Below are 6,718 nucleotides of genomic sequence, written 5' to 3'. Positions count from 1 at the left end.
TGATACCAAATAAACTTGTTGGACTTTTTAACCAGGTGTTGTGACAGTTCTTACTGCTTCAAATGCCGAGTTGTGAAATCCCAATCTCTTGGCCAATATTGATCTGTAAAATTAGCATTAACAAAAGACTACCTGGACATTTGCCTCATTGAACTCAGTGGGAATTTGCTGAGCACCTTGTGTTTCCCATGTTACAGCAATAAACACTTTTTAAAAGCACTTCCTTTCGCCAAAAAAACCCGCCAAGAGGTTCTGAGGTCAAGAATGTGGCTATATTTATTTAATCGGTTTATTTCTGCAGTTGTCTACTTCCAGCCTGTGATGCATTCCTGATTGGACTCACTCCACTGTTGGTGTGGCGCCTTCACCTGTCCGGATCCCAAGTTCTAGAATTTCTCCTTTAAACAGTTTTGCCACACATCCTCCCTCTCCTCCTTTATACAACCTACCTCTTTGACTCAACTATGGGCCTGTTTTTCCTTCAATGGCTCAGTGAGGTACTGTTTGATTCTCCTCCTGGCAAAGCACCTTGAGACGTTTTGCAATGGTCCAAGCACTCTATAAACGATGGACACTGTTGCCAACGTGGGCAACTTGGGATGATCGGACTTCTTAAAAATGAAAACGCAAGTTACAAGTGTGAATGATGCATTCTTTGGTAAACGTCACACAACTCCATTTCCTATCTCTGACAAGTCAAGAGTTCCTCTTTGTATCCAACATCGCATAAAGTACAGGAACTTGGCATAACATGTCCTGCATCAGCGTGTCAGCAGCCTTTTAATTGAAATTGGTACTAGCTCAGCTGCAGTTTGCTTGTAGATTACCTCTGTGTAAATAGGGGGGTTACTGAAATGCAACAAGACTGTAACATTAAAGCACTTTAAGAGCAGAATGACATCTTGTGTTTTGAATTGTTGTACAGAAGGTTTAGCCACGGCTCAGTTCACAATCTACTCCATAAGCCTTAAATCCAGCCTGGCAATTACCGTTGCAGACTTTTGGGTGAGCCATTCTGGTCATCCTATTTTAAAAAGGATATTGTTAAGTTAGAAAGAGTGCAGAAAAGATTTACGAGGATGCTACTGGGATTTGAGGGATTGAGTTGTAAGGAGAGGTTGGATAGATTGGGACATTTTTCTCTTGGGCTATAGAGGTCTATAAAATAATGAGGGGCATAGACAAGGTAGATGGTCAATATCTTTTCCCAAAGGTAGGGGAACCTAAAACTAGAGAGCTTAAGTTTAAGGTGAGAGGGACAATTTTGTTCACACTGAGAGTGGTGAGTGTCTGGAACAAGCTGCCAGAGGTAGTCGTAGAGGTGGGTACAATTTTGTCTTTTACAAAGCATTTAGACGGTTACATGAGTAGGATGGATTTAGAGGGATAAGGGCCAAATGTGGGCAATTGGGACTAGCTTAGTGGTTTAAAAAAGGGCGGCATGGACAAGTTGGGCCGAAGGGCCTGTTTCGATGCTGTAAACCTCTATGATCATTTCAAAGGCCTTAAATCCTGTGGGTAATCACAATTAGACACAAACACCAGCTGAGGCCAAGCCAGTGTTTTATCTTTGCAAACATAAGCGTAAGTTCCTTGCTTTCCCACATTATTTCAGTCCCGTGGCTCTGCTGCGAATCTGAAGGTTCTGGGTTCAGGATCCACTCCAGGGCTTGAGCACAAAAATAATGGCTCACACTGCAGTGCAGCGCTGAGGAAGTGCCTCACTGTTAGAGGTGCTGTCCTGTCACTAAGATGTGGAAACAAGGCCTCATCTCCCTGTTCGATTTTCTGATCATGATTCTATTATGGGATCTTGCTGTGCATAGATATGGCATTGCGACCCAGGATCACATTGAATGGTGGAGCAGGGTTGTATGGCCTACTCCTACTCCTAGTTTCTATGTTTAATGAGCTCTGGCCCCTGAAACCCCCATGGACCTCATCAATGTCCAGCTTTTAGACGGTGTCCAGTTAGAATCATACAGCACAGAAAAGGCCATTTAGCTCATCTACCCTTTGAAGTCCAAAGTGGATGAGGCCCTTCGGCCCTCCAAGCCTGTGCTGATCACATTGTCCTATCTTAATCAACTGCCAGTATTCCTCTATTTCTCATCTGTTCATGTGTCTATCCAGATAAGTCTTAAACGTCACTAATGTGTCTGCCTCACCCATCTCACTTGGCAGTGCATTCCAGGCCTCCACCACCCTCTGTAGAAAAAGCTACCACTGCACATCTTTCCCTCATTATGTTGAATTTGTGTGCCCTTCATAAAAAGTCTCACAACACGAGGTTCAAGTCTAACAGGTTTATCTGGAATCACGAGCTTTCAGAGCGCTGCCCCTTCATCAACCCACTCAGTTGGTGAATGAGCAGCACTACTAAAGCTCGTGATTCCAAACAAAACTGTTGGACGTTACCGTGGTGTTGTGAGACTTCTTACTGTGCCCACCCCAGTCCAACACTGGCATTTCCACCTCTTGTGCCCCTTGTAAGTGGCATTTCTGCCCTGGGGAAAAAGCTTCCAACTGTTCACCTTTTCTATGACTTCAGACATGAGAATCCATTCGCCATACTCTGCTGCCCATTCACTTCATCTGTTGATGTCGTTTTGTAATTTCATGTTTCCACCTACGCCACTCACAATGTTGCATGGCTTTGTCTCATCAGCAAATTGGAATATGTGCCTTTCTGTCCCATTTGCTAATTTGTTAGTGAAACTGGTGAATGTTTGAAGCCTCAACACCAGATTCTTGTGGGACACCACGAGTCCCATTCTGTCAAACTGAGCACCTGCCCATTGTCTCTATATCGTGAGGAAGGTGATGGCCTATCACTAAACTATTAATCCAGAATCTCAGCTAATGTTAACATAGAACACTACAGCACAAACAGGCCCTTCGGCCCACAAGTTGCACCGATCACATCTATACCTACCAAGCCGTAGAACTATCTGTAACTTCCAATGCCATTAGATCCCATTTACTCATCCAGAAGTCTATTACAAGACCCCAGCAAGTTCGCCTCTACCACCACTGACGGCAGCCGATTCCATTCACTCACCACCCTCCGAGTGAAAAACTTTTCCCTAACATCTCCTCTGTACTTGCTTCCCAGCACCTTAAACCTGTGTCCTCTTGTAGCGACCATTTCAGCCCTGGGAAATAGCCTCTGAGAATCCACCCTATCTATGCCTCTCAACATTTGATACACCTCTATCAGGTTGCCTCTCAACCTTCGTCTCTCCAGGGAGAAGAGACCGAGCTCCCTCAACCTATCTTCATAAGGCATGCCTCCCAATCCAGGCAACATCCTTGTAAATCTCCTCTGCACCCTCTCAATAGCTTCCACATCCTTCCTGTAGTGAGGCGACCAGAACTGCGCACAGTACTCCAAGTGGGATCTGACAAGGGTCCTAGAAAGTTGCAGCATTACCTGGGGACTTGGGTTTGATTCCCACCATGGCAGGGGGTGGCATTGAATAAAAAAAATCTGGAATTAAGAACCTACTGATGACCATGAAGCCATTGTTGATTGTTGGAAAAACCCATCTGGGTCACTAATACCCTTTCGGGAAGGAAATCTGCCGCCCTTACCTGGTCTGGCCTACATGTGACTCCAGAGCCACAGCAATGTGGTTGACTCCCAATTATCCTTGGGGAAACCAGGGATGGCCAATAAATGCTGGCCAGCCAGTGATGCCCTTGTCCCATGCAGGAACAAAGGTACAGCACAGGAACAGGCCCTTCGGCCCACCAAGCCGGCACTGATCACGTTGCCCGATCTAGACCAACTGCCTCTATCTCTCTAATCCCTGTCTGTTCTTGTGACTACAGCAAGAAGTCTGACAACACCAGGTTTCAGTCCAACCAATTTATTTGATAGTAAACTCACAAGCTCCCGAAAGCTTGTGAGTTTACTGTCAAATAAATTGGTTGGACTTAAACCTGGTGTTGTCAGACTTCTTACTGGCGTTGGACTGGGGTAAACACAGTATCTCCACATCATGTTCTTGTGACTATCCAGGTAAGTCTTAAATAAGTAAAAACAAGATGCCACTCAGCCAATTTCCAAACCAATTTGTTCTCAATTCCATAACTTGTGGCTCACAGCACTCACAGTGAGGTACTTTAACAAATGCCTTCAGCAAGTCCATGTGAATAACCTGCATTCTCTGTCCATTAATTTAGTCAGCTAGAAGCTCCAGGTTTAAATCACGTCGCAGGAGCTGGTGACCAAGGAAGGCGCGTGCACTCATAGTGAGGTCAAACAGCTTGAGTATCAATATCACCTCACCGTGGTACCTACCCACTCAGGCCAGGGTAAATGGCCCTGTGACCACTACTACAAAGCCAAACAGGGGAGGGAGCTTCCCCCAGTGTCCTGGAGTTAATATTTGTCCTTTCAGCAACATTTAAACAGGTTATTCTCACATTGCTGTTGGAGGGAGCTTGCTGTGCACAAATTGGCTGCTGGACTTCCTGTGTTGCCACGGTGACTACAATTCACTGGCTGCAAAGAGATTTGAAACGTGCTTTAAGAGTGCCAAAGCCTTCTTTAATTTTCCATAAACTGCAAAGCAGTTGTCGAAACCCCTTTGCCGCCTGTCCCACCTTGGAGAGGCAGTACTGGGATGATCGAATTAGTGGACAGTCCGGCCTGCCCTGTCACACTTCCAGCAGCCAAGGCAGCTTTGTGGACACGTCCAGCTGTGATGTTCGTCTTTCAGAACGTGGTCAGCAGCCTGCAGATCAGCCTTTAACCAGCAGGTGGTGGTGTTGCTCTGAGTTGTCAGTTCAATCCTCACCACACAAAATAACAGGAATGTGGACACCAGAGAGAGAGAGACTTTGCCAAGTGCCATTTTGTGGTAAATTTAAAACGTATTTGAGTCATCCGATGTTAAAAGGATGTGGCTGCTGTAGTCAGCTGATGTTCTCATGACCGCAGAGTCACAGAATCTTACAGTGCAGAAGAGGCCCTTCGGCCCATCGAGTCTGCACCAGCCCTGACCTGCCCACCTAGTCCCACTTGCCAGCACTTGGCCTATACCCTGGAATGTTATGACGTGCCAAGTGCTCACCCAGGTACTTTTTAAAGGATGTGAGGCATCCCGCCTCCTCCACCGTCCCAGGCAGCGCATTCCAGTCCCTCACCACCCTCGGGGTAAAAAAGCTTTTCCTCAAATCCCCCCTAAACCTCCCACCCCCTCACTTTTAACTTGTGTCTCCTCGCGACTGACCCTTCAACTATGGGGAACAGCTGCTCCCTGTCCACCCTGTCTGTGCCCCTCATGATCTTTAACACCTCAATCACGTCGCCCCTCAGTCTTCTCTGCTCCAGAGAAAACAACTCAAGTCCGTCCAACCTCTTTTTATAAATTAAATGCTCCCATCCCAGGCAGCATCCTGGTGAATCTCCTCTGCACCCCCTCCAGAGCAATCACATCCTTCCGATAATGTGGCATCCAGAACTGCACACCAGTGTGGCCTCACCAAAGTTTTATACAACTCCGTCATGACCTCCCTGCTTTTGTAATCCCCCGATTGATAAAGGCCAGTTTGCCTTTTTCACCACCCTGTTAATCTGCCTTTTCGCCTTCAGAGATCTAATAGAAACATAGACAAACTACAGCGCAAACAGGCCCTTCGGCCCACAAGTTGCGCCGATCATGCCCCTACCTACTAGGCTTACCTATAACCCTCTATCTTACTAAGTTCCATGTAAATATCCAAAAGTCTCTTAAAAGACCCTATCGAAACCACCTCCACCACCACTGCTGGCAGCTGATTCCACTCACCCACCACTCTCTGAGTGAAAAACTTACCCCTGACATCTCCAAAACCTTACCCCGACATCTCCAAAAACTTACCCCTGACATCTCCAAAACCTTACCCCGACATCTCCAAAAACTTACCCCTGACATCTCCAAAAACCTATCCCTGACATCTCCAAAAACTTACCCCTGATATCTCCAAAAACCTACCCCTGACATCTCCAAAAACTTACCCCTGATATCTCCAAAAACTTACCCCTGATATCTCCAAAAACTTACCCCTGATATCTCCAAAAACTTACCCCTGACATCTCCAAAAACTTACCCCGACATCTCCAAAAACTTACCCCTGATATCTCCAAAAACTTAGCCCTGATATCTCCAAAAACTTATCCCTGATATCTCCAAAAACTTACCCCTGACATCTCCAAAAACTTACCCCGACATCTCCAAAAACTTACCCCTGATATCTCCAAAAACTTACCCCGACATCTCCAAAAACTTACCCCGACATCTCCAAAAACTTACCCCGACATCTCCAAAAACTTACCCCTGATATCTCCAAAAACTTACCCCGATATCTCCAAAAACTTACCCCGATATCTCCAAAAACTTACCCCTGATATCTCCAAAAACTTACCCCGATATCTCCAAAAACTTACCCCGATATCTCCAAAAACTTACCCCTGATATCTCCAAAAACTTACCCCGATATCTCCAAAAACTTACCCCCGACATCTCCAAAAACTTACCCCGATATCTCCAAAAACTTACCCCTGATATCTCCAAAAACTTACCCCGATATCTCCAAAAACTTACCCCGATATCTCCAAAAACTTACCCCTGATATCTCCAAAAACTTACCCCTGACATCTCCAAAACCTTACCCCGACATCTCCAAAAACTTACCCTTGACATCTCCAAAACCTTACCCCGACATCTCC

The sequence above is a fragment of the Carcharhinus amblyrhynchos genome, chromosome 10, assembly GCF_965287045.1.
Source record: "Carcharhinus amblyrhynchos chromosome 10, sCarAmb.v2.hapA, whole genome shotgun sequence".
Lineage (NCBI taxonomy): Eukaryota > Metazoa > Chordata > Chondrichthyes > Carcharhiniformes > Carcharhinidae > Carcharhinus > Carcharhinus amblyrhynchos.
The sequence above is the reverse complement of the archived record's forward strand: the minus strand, read 5'-3'. Positions refer to the sequence as shown.